General features: G+C 48.4%; 1 protein-coding gene across 2 annotated transcripts in view; it reads right to left on the reverse strand.

The window, feature by feature from the left end:
* FNDC1 (fibronectin type III domain containing 1) overlaps window positions 1–14,114 on the reverse strand; it is a 97,495-nt gene that overhangs the window by 52,435 nt on the left and 30,946 nt on the right. The gene's annotated exons all lie outside the window — the stretch shown is intronic.

A 14,114-nucleotide genomic window follows, 5' to 3' on the forward strand; every position in this document is an offset into this window, starting at 1 on the left:
AAGGATGGAAAGCGTATCCAAAGACTGACCACCACAATTAGCAGTTGGGCTTAAAACATCCATTTTTGGTTACCAGTTCTAGTAAGAACATCCTTCCCCCAAGGGCATCGACACTCCGTGTCCACGTTCCTCCCCACACTGCACACGGAGAGATCTCAAGGACTTAAAGTGAAAACATACTGTGTGTGAGACTGCCAGCCAGAAATCTTGGATGTTTTACAATGTTCCTTTTCATCTATTTCCTCTTGCCCCCTTAAAGCCAAAACTATATATCTTCTATTAAAGCAAAAGGTCAGCGTGAAATACAGCAAACACTTTCATGCTATTTTTAACTGTCCTCCTGGAAGCTTTTCCACTATACAGTTGAAAAAAAAATGGGCTTTCCTTGTCTTTATGGCGAATCACTAAGAACTAAATACCGCTCTCTGGTCTTGATCTTAATTTCTCTTACATGTCCAAGTCTTGCCCCTTCAGACAAACCCAGCTGCTATTCCCCATGTCTGTTGTTGCCTTCCTGCTAAATGAATCCATTTAGAGAACTCTTCTTACTAAACTGAAAATCTCAAGAATCGCTCTAGGGACTTCCCTGGTGGCTCAGTGGTTAAGACTCCGTGCTCCCAATGCAGGGGGCCCGGGTTTGACCCCTGGTCAGGGGACTATATTCCACAGGCATGCCGCAAGTGAGACTCAGCACAACCAAATTAAAAAAAAAAAAAAAAAAAAAAAAAGAATCTCTCTCATTGTTAACATTCTCAAGGCAAGGCATTCCAGTGGCCAATACTTAGTGTTCAACGTTTTGTTTTTACATCAATTTAGAGCTGATAAGCTTGGGAACAAGGGCTGTGGACCATGTGACAACTACACTGCCTGGTTCTGACAGTGGGCCACATTCTAGCCCTTTCTGGGGATCCAGTTACCTAATGAGTTTCCGTATATCAACCCCGCCATCAGTTCTGACTAATTTTATTAAACTGGCAAATTCCCACCTAAGCTAACATTTATTTCAACACTAACACAAAATACAAAAACAAATGTCATGAGTTAGTGAGTTTCAATAGCACAGTAAATAGCCATTGGAGATGGTTATTCCGAAAACCCAGACACCTGGCTCCAATGTCTTGAATCGAACCAAAAGGAATATCCTTTTGAATATTAGCTGGCGCTATCTAATCAGTCACTGGGCACCGCCATTCCTAAAGGCTACTGAGAGAATACCGTATAACGGTTCAACAAATATTTTCCCCAGTTCACAAAGTAGAGATTACTGAGACGTTTTTTGTTTTTAATCCAATAATGTAGTCAATGAACTAACTATACAAAACTTGGTCTTGCACCCTGGTGATGTGAGTGTAACCACTTTTGCTGGGGTTATACTACAATTTCAATGTTATTCCAAGTTCAGGGGTGGGCTCTCCATTTCAAGGTCTAGCCTCTATAAAAATTAGGGACCTCCAAGCAACTACAGAAATGACAAATATGCTTATCGCTCTAATTCAAGAGAAAATAATTTGCCCAAAGTGTTCAGTACCAATAGTCCAAGTCATTAATGCCATGGCACTGATGAACCGAATGAGTTCCTGTATTAATCCTATGAGTTGATTACCCTTATGCGTTCCTAGTGGGAATCTCTTGTTACATACTCATAACAACGTGACATCCAGTGTTTCTAGAAAGGTACAGGCTGGCGAATCTTGTTAAGTGTTGTGGGTGACTGTGGACATGGATTTTCTCCATCAGCATGTGTCACTGCTGAACAGACTTTGTGTGCGGCGAGGGTAAGAATAGTGTTTTAAACATAAATAGGGAAAATATCTTGTAAAAACCATTTATGGAAAGCAAAATCTGGAAAAGGAGGAGCATGTTTAGTCTCAATGAAGCTTTGGTTTGGTTTTTGAAGTTAGCACATTTTTGGAGGACATTCCTCAGAACAAAATACACAACCGAGTTTAACTTTTCAGGGATGGAGTTTGTGTCATTTTCAGATTTATGCAAAGTTATGAAATAAACTTGACATGAGCCATAAGCAGGGGGCTAGAGGTCGAGAGAAGAAATTTTAAAGGAAGCAAAGAACCTTGCTTCATTCTCTTTACATCTTCTAAGTCATGTTTTACTCCGTGCGCCCCCAATACAAACTATCACCACCCACAAAACTGAAGCCCCTCTCACGGGTGATGCCACGGCCCCTCCGAGGTGAACCCCTCGCGGCTGGTGTTTGGTTCCAGAGTGTCCAGCTTTGGGCAGGGGTCAGGGCTATGTCTTTTAAAAAGTCTATAAGGTGAAAACGATCTCTGCCAACAACATACGATGCTTACTTTACTTTTAAGAAAAGCTCACACCTCCTCGAGGGAACCTCAGTGACGCGGGGGTGAGAAATGACTCCTGTTCAGGCTGCCACAGGCCATTGGCTCTGCTCGCTTTCCCAGTGGGACTGGCAGCTTCCCCCCAACCCAGTTGGCTACCACAGCCTATCTCCCCAGCGGCAGCAGTAAACGTGGTGGGTGTCCACGCTGCTGTCACCGTCTTGACCGGCCTCAGGGCTGCCCTCCACAGCTCTTGTGCTAAAGCCCCGTGGGACACAACCACGCTCCCGTCCTCTGTGTTAGGCAGCACACCAGCGTGGGACTTCCGGGATGATCTCCAGCAAAATGGGCAAAGCTACCGAAAACACACGCATGGGTCTCGCAGGAGTCAGCTGAAAAATAAATTACTGACCAGAGATGGCATTCCCCGCTCTGCGGCTCTGCCCCTGTCCCGGGACCCTTCCAGCCTCCCATTTTACGGTGGAACCAGCGTCCTTGGAGAGCGCACTTTTACGGGGGGACCTTGGGGAGTGTTGTAGGGCTGGGCTCCAGGACAAACAGCCCCTGACACTCAATAGCAAAATTCTGAACAAACAGTAATAAGGAAAAAGACCACTGGAATGCCCCCAAATGACAGGGTCCCTGAGGAGGAGAAAGGCGTGTTTCCAGGAACAAGGAGCTCGGTCCCAGACGGCACAGGTTTTTGCCTGAGGCCCTGACCCATGCCAGGCCCACTGAACGTCGGCCATGCCACCCCCTCGGACTGTGCAGGCTTTCCCCCAGGCTCCGGCCTGCTGTCTAACCCTCCACTCCAGGGTTCGAGGACGAGGCGAGGCCTGCCGAGCGAGCTCTGGGAACAGGGCTGAGGCTATAGTACAACCAGCCACACTGACTACCCTCTACACAACCTCCCAGTTTGTCACGAGCTCTTGCGTGGCTCACTTTAATTGTCCTTCCAACATTTCCCAGGTGAGTAGGATCGATGTCATAATCCCCACAAGAAAACTGAGGTTCGAGAGGTGAAGTAACAGACCCAAGGCCACATGGCTAAGTGCCAAGCAGCGACCTGAATTCAGCCACTGAGGCCAAGTTCCCTTCTTGTCCACCTACGCCCCTTCCATTCATGCTCTCCCCTTACCCACGAACCATCCCACCAAACACCCAACCTCTTTTGCTAATGAATGGGGGACAAGGGTTCTGAGCTGGACAGGCCCCCTTCCAAGTGAGAGCATAATGCCTTGCACAGTAGGCATTACACGTGCATGTATGCGTTTTTTTTTGATGGATCAGACAGTATACTCAGCAGGTAGCTAAGGAACCAGACAAGGCCCCTCCCCCAAGACTGTCCCAGACAACTGCCCCCAGACTGCGCAGAGGCCGCTGACTCTGGAAACCAGAGTGAGGTGACAGCGTCATCCCTCAACACACAGCCCTCCATCCTTCAAATCTCTGAGTTTAGAAAAGCCAACCACAATTTTTTTCAAGTACTCTCAAATTTTCCTTCCTTTAAAATTCTGGTGATACATACTTTCAACAGCTTTTATAGATCTTTTATAGATCATCTGGGAGTCCTCTTTTAAGCTGATGCGCACATGAAGAAAAACTATTCATATGGTTCAAATTCACTTGCAAGGAGATTATCTGTTTTCTCTAAACCGTATGTGATAGCCTCACAGAAGCCTTCTGAAATTTTTCTAATAAATCCCTGTAAATCTTTTATCTTGAAAACAGGAAGTCACAATTGCCAAGAGTAGTCAAGTTCACATCCACTAGTGCCAAGTGTATTTTAAACTTGGCAGGACAGACTCCGTCCATCACTCTGGGTACCACATAACCAGGTAGATGTTGCACAGACAGGTCGATCACAGAAGACCTACAGTGATTACACACCGTACACTAGGCACGTCAGCTGGGTGAAACAATTGCCATGTAGATTATGATAAGTATCCAAAAGCCAGGCACAATTAGGACGTCTCTCCCAGGACTTCCCTGGTGGCTCAGTGGTTAAGAATCCACCTGCCAATGCAGGGGACACAGGTTCTAGCCCTGGTCCGGGAAGATCCCACATCCCGCGGAGCAACTAAGCCCATGCGCCACAACTACTGAGCCTGTGCTCTACAGCCCGCGAGCCGCAACTACTGAGTCCACACACCACAACTTCTGAGGCCTGTGCACCTAGAGCCCGTGCTCCGCAACAAGAGAAGCCACAGTAATGAGAAGCCCGCGCACCGCAACGAAGAGGAGCCCCCGCTCACCGCAACCAGAGAAAGGCCGCGCGCAGCAACGAAGACCCAACACAGCCATAAATAAATGTATGTATAAACATAAATAAATAGAAGAATGTCTCTCCCGATTTGTATCGCCAGCTATGCAAACTGGCAAGTATTCTGAAATTGGAGGGAATTAAAATCTGTTTTTATCACAAAGAAAAAAATCCAAAATTCAACATGACGCTTTGCCCGTTTACAATTCAATCTTCGTTAAACGTGTCGTTTCTGAATGGCCTTCCACAGGCTCAGAAGTAGGGGTCTGAATCTGAGTGTACCTCTCACTGCCTGTGTGATTCTGAGAATCCTCCCCGAACCTCAGTTTCCTCCTCTGGAAACTAGTGTCTAGCACACTGGGTTTTGGAATCGAGTCCACGTAAAGCATTTCACATCGTACTGGCATCTATCGAGCACACAGTGCCTGTTGTGTTTGTGGTCGTGATAAAAATGAAATCGCCCATTTATCAGATTCAGTGGATGGGTGGGTGGCTCCTTCCGGAAAGTGAGCTGTGGGTGTATCACAAAGCCTTTCGTGATGCCTGACACACAGTGGGCACTAAAAAAATGGGTTCCAAAGAACCAGACGTGAGCAAAAGAGACGGACTTACTGCCAAAGCCTCTACAATATGAGGCTGTCTCCATCCAGGTGACTTTTTTGCACCATAAATAGAAAGCACTGTTCATTGCCCTCACCAGCATCTCAGTTACCAATCACTCTGAGCAGGTACCTCCTCTTCGTTGGCATAAAAGTACACGGCCACCGCTGTCTGGGACCGCTTTCCCTGGCCTGGTCTCAGCTAGCAGGACATTCTCGTTTTCCAGGAGAATGTGAGGGATCACTCAGTCTAGAGCTTCGCAGAGTAAGTGGTCTGTCCCACTTACGGACCAACCTGACTCCCACTGTGCTGACCTCCAAGCTTTGAGAAGATGGCCCTTATCCTCATGCCGGGGTGCCCACTGGCCTTCCACTTGCCCAACCTCTGCCCCAGGCAGCCTCCCCAAGCAGCAGACCTCAAGGCCACCAGGGACGCTGGTCGGAGGGTGGGCAGGATTCCGGCCGCAAGGCGCCGTCCTCAGGCTGCACTGTGCATCAGAACACCTGAGGGCTTGTGAAAACACACCCCCCTCCCACGTCTATCTGTCTGGGTGAGATTCCAGAGCTTGTATGTGCTTTTGATGAATAAGCATGATTAGGAAGTGGAGAGGGGGCAGGAGAGGGGGAGGGAAGATGCGTTAGAGGGGGTGACATGAGCTCTCTCAGCCGGAGGAGACAGACACGTGCTTTGCTGCCCTCACTGTGAGTCTGGGTCCCCTGCCCCCCCGACACGGGGGCAGGTCAGCAACACCTCACAGCCTCTGTCTGCCAAGGGCTCCTTCTTCCTGGCTGAATTCTGACAGGTAATCCTCCTGCAACACCTCTGATGAGTCCCAAAGCTCTGCAGGACCTCAGTACATTGAACGACGTACCGACTTGTTGTCTATTCGGACAGGCCCAGCTATTTAACAAGGAGAAAGGAAAGCTCGTGGCTTCATTTTGGAATAGCGTCTGTCAGAGCACCACCAACCTTCCTAATCTATTGGATCCCTACGACGTAAGTCATTTGACAAGCACCCTCACAATAACCCAATAAACACCCCACTGACAGACAATAAAAGCGAGGCTCAGGAAGATTAAGGGAGAATCTTGAAGCCGGGCAGCAAGAGGCACTAAGCTGGCATCGGAACCCAGGTCTGTCGGAGCTGTAGCCCTGGTTCCCCGCACTGTTATTCTGAAGCTCACGGTGGCTGCAGGGCTGGCGTCGCCAGCAGCACGCTGTGGCATAAGCGTGGCGCCCGTCTGGGACGAGGGCCCCCTTGGTGCTTTTCAGACACCTCTGGTGAAGGACTGGTCTGCAGAGGCAGGCATCACCACCTAAGACTTTCATGCCGTGGGTACCCCTGCTTCAGAAGATGCCAGCCAAGCTCCTTCCCAAGGGCCTAGCTGCTCTTCAGGGAAGCTGGGTCCATCTGTTCCGTCAGGATCCACTCATCACACTAGTCCCCTTACATTCATCCGTGTTTCCGTCTCCGAGGAGCGACCATCTGATGAAAGGCCAAGTACTTGGTCAGCTACCCCAGTGGCCTGGCTGCCTGACTCATCCCGGGAGGCACTGTGGACACCAAGGGGAGAATGCGTGTGACAGGCACGCATCTCAGCGTCCTTCAGAGACACCAGAACAGCACCCCTAAACCATCGCCTGGAGTCAGTCCATCGCTGCTGCTTTTTGAGGGGTTGGGAGAAGAGAGAAGGTCTTGAAAGAAAAAAGAAACCAAAAAACCTTGATCTCCCCCGAGCTGATCAATGTCAATTACGAATCATGTTAAGGATTGGGGAAGCCTTTTATAAAGCATTTAAAACTAACTTTCAATACAGACAAACCCAAGTGCCCTCGGTTTAAGATTTCTGCCGCCCCCCGTCCAGGTTTCACAGAGACTCCTCTTTCCTGCTTCCTAGGACCACGCAGGGACAGCCAGGCTGTCACCAGATGAGGAAGCCACAGGGAGTCCTACTCAACGTGGGGTATAGAAAGGGACGGTGCAGTTAGAGGCCAACCCCACAGGCCAGTGGGGTCCTCAAAATCCAGCAGGACTGTCTCAGAAACAAAGCAAATGCTTCAGCCAACCCAGGACCGCTCCATTCCAACCATGTTGTTTTGTTCGGCTGTTTGTTTCACAAAAGTGCTGGCTCACTTTACCACTGAACAGAGCTCCTCAGATGCTTCACCAAGGTTTATGTAACAGCAGAGAAAATGAGCTCAACCCCCAGAAGCCTGGAGCGTGGCAATTTAGCCCCAATCTCGGTTTTATCCCAAAATTGCATTTGAATTTTATAGACTACTCTATAATATTTTGGTGTCTGTTTTAAAGTCAAAAATAACATTTTAAATAACCGGCCATCAAGAAACCACTAGCCGTCGGATCTGCGTCGTTTACCTCATGCCTTCCTGGACTCCTGGCAGTGCCACGTTCTCCCGAGTTCTGAGAACCCAGTTTGAGAAGCCCCAAGAATGACCGGTACGTCAGCAGCTTCAGGATGTCATCCAAAAATGCCAATCAGCGGCTGACTCTGACCCCAGTGGTGCTATGAATATCAGTGAAAATTACACCATCAATGTCACCGCACAGGACTGAGGCTGCAAAGGCCAGGTCGCCCCACGATGGCAGCCAGCCGGACATTAACGACACAGGCAAACTCTGCACAAGCTGGCGACGAAGCCGTGCTCTACGACCAGAACAAGAAATCAGCAGTCCTATAACTGTTTGCATGGACACATCCCTCAGTGTTACAGATCATAAGCCCTTTGAGGGGCGTCTCTCCCTACGTTAAGCCAATAATTTTTCTCCACCACCACAAAGGCAGAGCTGAGGTCTCTGCGTCCTACTCAGGGCAGTGGCTCAACTACAAGCCTGGAACAGTGACACAGTTGCCGACGTGCTCAGCCACCTGCCTGGGCCCAGCTCACTCACTCCCCATCCCTGGCCCAGCCTCACCTGACTCAGGGTGGAAGGAAGGACGGGGACCTCCTGCAGGTGACCCGCTGCAAAGCTTCCTCCACGAGGGATGTGAAAACACATCATTAGAAGCATCTGCTGGGCCCATCTGGTGGTGCTTCAGTTCTCAGCCACACTTCCTGAGGACTCAAGAGGGCCACAGAAAGCAAAGGAGGCAATCATCCTCTCCTGAGCTCCTTAACGGCTGAAATGTGGACACCTGGCGTTTCCTCAACTCACAGAGGACACAGAGCCTGCTGGTCGATGTAAGCTAAGAGGAAAGGGTGTTAAAAATCCTAAGAAAAATTATTCAAAGCTTTTTTCTGGTTTGGTTTGTTTTCGTCTAAAGCTCTTCTGCATTTGTTTCATTTGGGAGTAGGATACTCAGCAATGCAGTTGTTTCCTGGGTGTGAAAGACCTTTTTCCTATTCATTATTTCAATTTTTAGCGCTCTCCAACATGCAAATGAAAGATCCAGTTACAATATATGAATAGGTTGACAACTGAGAAAAGAAAGTGCTTTCCTTCAGGACGGACAGCTTCCTTTGCAGGGAGCCTGTATGAGAAGCTGCAACCCTCTTCAGTGACATCACTGCCCCCCCCACCCTCTTTTTCACTCAGACGTCGAAAGAAAAGCCGGTGACAGATACGCAGTCAGAAAGTGGCATCCAGCCCCCAAGACGCTGGCCTTATCGGGCCAGTAGGTTTATTAAGTACTGCAGGTTCCTCTAAGACTCGACGGCAAGGACGGCCGACATTCCATTCAAGGCCACACACGTGGGGACAGTGGGGACAGTTCATCTCCCCAGCTGTCCACAGCCCCTGCCCCACCCACTCGAAGCAGCCACTCACCAGCCTCTGAAATACGCGCCTGTCCATGGGAGGAAAGGGCCTCTCTCACAGTCGCTCGTTTCCTAACAGTTCACCGAAGGGAAAATCTGTGCACAGATATTTACACTCATCAGTGTAGACACGGAGATGAAACACCGCAAAATGTGGGTTTCAGCCCTGCTGTCCTGGAAGGCTGCTCACCACTGCTGCCTCTTCCGGGCAGCTGGCCGGCGCTGAGTCCTTCCCATGGCATTCTTGTTTGGGCTGAGACTCCCGAGTTCCCACCCAAGAACGTCTGGCTAAATGACGTTCAACAGCTCTGCACACAAGCCTCTACTGCCTACTTTTTATGATTAAAGAACAACCTCTAAGGTTGGTGAAGTCTAACCGCATTCTGATGTGAGAGGCAGCTTTGAAACAGGCCCTCACATAGAGACCTGAGCCCCAGGATGAACGTGGAGAGAGGTAACCCCGCAGCAGGTGGATCTGACCGTGTCTTCACAGAGCAGCCAGGCCTGAGGAGCTCCAATCTCCAAATGCATTCAACGCCATCCTTCCCCCAGGCCCCGCCAAGAAACGGGGGGCAAAGAACTAGGATCTCTGACTAATGACAGCACCGCAAAGTGACGACAAAGTGGCCTGCCCGGGGCCAGCCCCAGAGCCAGCAGCTAAACGGGACGGGGGTGCCCGACCTCCTGACACACTGCACGTCCTCCAGAGCACAAGTGTGGAGAAGACGCAGCCTCCAAATTCATTTCACTCAACAAACATGTCTTGAGTACATACTGTGCGCTTGGCCCAGGCTCTGGAGATACAAAGATGAGTAAATCATTTTGCCCTGCCCCAGAAGAGCTCACCACCCAGACCAGGAACCACAAACCAGGTCTGCCCTGTGCACTGCACACTTAAAAAAACACTAATAATTGCATGAGGGAGCTACTGAAAATATAATGTCACAGACAGTATTAATTCCCTGTGGGCCAAAGAATTGTTAAATTGAAACCAGTGCGTGCAAAGAGGACAGTCTTTGATTCATAATTAAAAAGTTTGAACTGGGCTACACTTAAAGCTCAAGTCCAACACTCAGCAGCCCCGGGATCTGGCTCCAGGATTATCTGACGACCGCCCAGGGCGGCAGTGCTGTCTGTGGTTCGCCTATTGCTGCACCACCCAGGCTACTCTCTCCCAGAGTCATACACACACACATCAGTTTAAGTGAGTGACCACGACCGTCTCCTTGGCTCACTTGGCAGAATGCCTGCCATTTGCAGCCAGAGAAGGGGAGGGTGCCACTTCCAGCGTATCACTGGAGACAGTTCTTTATCCTGGGCACCCTTGTGCATTCAGTCACCACCCCAACACCCAGAAACTATAATGCAGTGTTTCTTCCTTGGCTAATACGCTTCCTGGATTTGCTGACCTAAGACACTCCAAGTAGGGTGGAGACTAAGGGAAACAGCCATTTCTCAGGAACGCTTCCCAACTGCTTGCAAAGCTTAGGATCACTCATTCAAAGTGCCTTAGTGTCATTAATTCATGACATTTCAAAGCTGAAAGGAACCCTAGAACCTTAGAAGGAAGCTTAGAACCTGAGAAGCTTCTTAGAACAGAGCCTGGAGCCTTCCTGGGGAGCCCCATCGTTGTATGTCTGAGGGGCTCAGAAGGTCAGCTCTCACTGTTGGCTAAGCCTGAGTCTGGGCTGCAACAGTGGGCAGTGGAGACGATTACGGTTTGATGGGGTAATTATGCTCTAAGTTAAGAGATTAGGGAAGGAGCCCATCTCAAGACAATGGGTTAGAATTTTCAAATTCCACATCAGTCACATCTATATAAACAAACTAGCAAGAAAATGTACCTGGAGATGGGTGCTCATTTTGATGAACTACTGATAGAAAAGACCAAAACGCATGCTCGGGGCATGCCCTCCTGATATGTCCACAGACATTTCCTATGAAAGGAGTGCCAGGGAAGAAAGGGAAGAGGCCAAGCTTTGGTTTTCGGGGTTTCATAGTTTCACTGTTTCAGCGTCAAATAATTTGACACCTGTTCCAATCAGCTTTTGAGCCAGCTCCTATGGGGGAGGGGAGGCTCCAAAGTTGAATGCGACCCCAGAACAGCCCTCGGGTCTAACCACGCTTGCAAAGAAGCTTTCCGTGTCTCGAGTCAGCCTGAAAGAGAACAGCAAACTTTCCTCAGAGCCAGGGGGAGGGAAGGGAGCCGTGAAGGCTTAGAAGTCAAGAGGGGGAAGACAAGAGATGTCACCCTGATGACCTTTACTTCCCAGGGAGGCAGGAAACAAGGTTACTTGCTAGAAGTGATAGGAAGGCAGGTGGGGCAAGGAGCCTGAAGAAAGTGGCCGAATTTTGGACCAGCCACTGTGGGAGAAAGAAAGGAAACTGAGTAAGGACAAATCATTGCCGAGCAGAGCCGAGGGCCCAGATGAAGTTAGAAAACCAGCTATAAGAAGCTGTCACAATGCATACCAGCTTAGCTCTTTATTTCTCCCACAAGGCTCAGCAGTTAGCACGCAGGAGGGAAAACCAGAGAGCTGGGGGGAGGGGGTGTCTGGCATATGGCCATGCTGACACGAGTGCGGCTGAAATGCTGGGGACCCAGATAAACTAAGCAAGAAAGGAGCCAGGAGACGGCTTCTGGACTCTGGAAAGGGGAAGGGTCTACAGACCCAAAGCCTGATTGGATCTGAAACAAGCTTCTGACATGAGGGCACTGAAGAAGTGAGATGATGGGGAATTTCATGATTCTAGATTGTGGAGGGGAGCAACTTCATCTTGAGTCACAGGAGTGAGACTATCAAAGGGACCATTGTCACGGGGGTGGATGCAGTCCAGGACATAGGTGTGGCAAGGCGCACAATAAGCTAAGTGCCCTCAAGCTATCTGAATTCAGAGAGCAACCTGGGGATCAGGGGGTGACTGTGATAAGGAAAGTAATGGCTGGACCACAGGTATCATGCCAGTGTTGGTTGGAAATGGCCTAAGAGAATTGTGAACCCTGTGCTGAACTTGACTCTGAGCTATAATTTAACTGTAAAAAAAAAAAAAAAAGGTAAGCTTCATGAACTAAGTATAATGTAAAGAAAATATGAGGCATCAATCTGACTTCTATTTTATGTCTAGTTTGGGCACCATCGCTTAAGGAAAGCACAAAGGACTAGGTTGCTAGAAAACCATAACATTATTAAAAATACATGTGATCCTACTGAGAGCTAAAATTTCCCAGCTGAAGAGCTAGTGAGAGCAGATGAATTGTCCTCTGAGGCCCCGGGCTGGCTGGAAGCAGAGGTGGACCGTGGTCCTCATTTTGACTCCCAGTGCCTGGTTCTGCACAGAGCAGATTACCCAGATCCCGTCACAGGAAAAAAGCTAAAACAACTTCAGAAAAGTCTGCAGGAAAACTAAATAATAGGATTCCAATAAGTGAAGGGACTTGCAGCACCTCTTCCCTGGGACGAAACAAAGGCAGATGGGTTTACAACTCAACAGGAGAGACTTTACATTTACATACTAAGAACACTTTCTAACAAAAAGATATGAGATGAGCTACCCAAAGAGGAAGTCTAAACTTCTGCCCTAGAGTTGCATTGTTGCTTGGTCCTATCGTCTTCTGAGTCCTGAGAGTGTCCACGTTTGCTTGAGTGACCGTCTGAGAACCACTCAGGTCCAGCCCACCTCCAGGACTCCCTGCACACTTTTCCTCCCCGCTTGTGGCTTCTCAGACGGTCCCCATAGGCTCTCAGCCGTCTTCCTAGCACCCCCCAGGCTCCGCCACCCTGCTTGTTCTATTTCACAGCGCTGCTGGTTTTTCAAAGAATTTATGATTCTGTTACAGGCTAAATTTTGTGTCTCCCCACCCCCCAAATTTTTATGTTTAAGACCTAAACCCTAGTTACCTCAGAATGTGACTGCGTTTGGAGACTGGGCCTATTAAGAAGTGATCAAGTTAAAATGAGCTTATTACTAAGGTGGCCCTAATCCCATCTGACTGGTGTCCTTAGAAGGAGCAGAAATTTGGACAAAGATACCCAGGATGCATGCCCACAGAGGGAAGACAAGCCAAAGAGAGACAAATCCGCTGACACATGAGGAGAAATCAAATCTGCTGACACCTTGATCTTGGACTTCCAGACTCTAGAACTGTGAGAAGATAAATATCTATTGTTTAAGGCAACCAGTCAGCGATATTTTGTTACGGCATCCCTACCAAACTCATACAGGTTGTATGCATTACTTTTTGCTTACAGGTTTAGTGTCTTTCTTTCCCACTAGAACGCAGTCTTCATTAAGGCCATTAAGGCCCTTGTCTATCTTATTCACTGTGGCGTCTTTTGCACCCAGAACTCTGCCTGGAAAGCCGCAGGCCCTGAATGAATGAATTAAATAATTAAAGTCCTGTTTTTAAGTAAAGACCATGAGGTGAAGATAGATTCCAGCCAGCAAAGGAGGCCTTCTGAAATCTGAACTGAAACCACTGTTTCCAGCAGAATAAAAGAACGGATTTTCCTCTGGTTTCAAATAAACACTGGAAGAACGTGAGGTATTACTGATCAAAGCACCAGAGCCAACCCCTGGGGCCTCACACCAGGTGCAGATGCTAATGTCTGCGTTTCTAGGACAAATCCCTTCCTTTGCATGAAGATACCTGGAATTCAGAATAGTACTTCTTTTGTTTAACAGGATTATCATATATTAACAATTTCCTCAGAAAAATAGCATAGCATATTTCCCAGGCCATATTAAAAAAGGTACAGATGCATGTTGATCCCTTACTGATAATTTCCCATAAATTATTTTTTTTTCATTAACAATGAAATGTAATTCTTTTCTGGAGCACTGTAACCAAGTCTATGCATTCTGTATATGCATTTTTTTAAGTTCTGCTTTATATCATATACTGCAAAAGGTTTTGGCTAGCAATTTCTTCCAGCATCTTTATTAACATCATGTATGGCAAATACAGCGTTATGTATCATAGCAGAGCGTTCTTTGGCAACTAGGGCCTACAGAGGCTCCTGCAGAGAGGTTAAAGGATCTCACAGTCCATAAAACCAAGAGTGAGCTGGGGCATGATCGTCTGTGGTTCCCAATTCCCAGGGTTTCTGTCACATGTGCTTACTCAGAAAGGACGCACACACCCACTCTCACACACACACCTGTTTCTATTAAAG

Source organism: Aethalodelphis obliquidens, unplaced genomic scaffold (genome assembly GCF_003676395.1).
Source record: "Aethalodelphis obliquidens isolate GAN/ISIS:26980383/991018 unplaced genomic scaffold, ASM367639v1 scaffold3, whole genome shotgun sequence".
Classification (NCBI taxonomy): domain Eukaryota; kingdom Metazoa; phylum Chordata; class Mammalia; order Artiodactyla; family Delphinidae; genus Aethalodelphis; species Aethalodelphis obliquidens.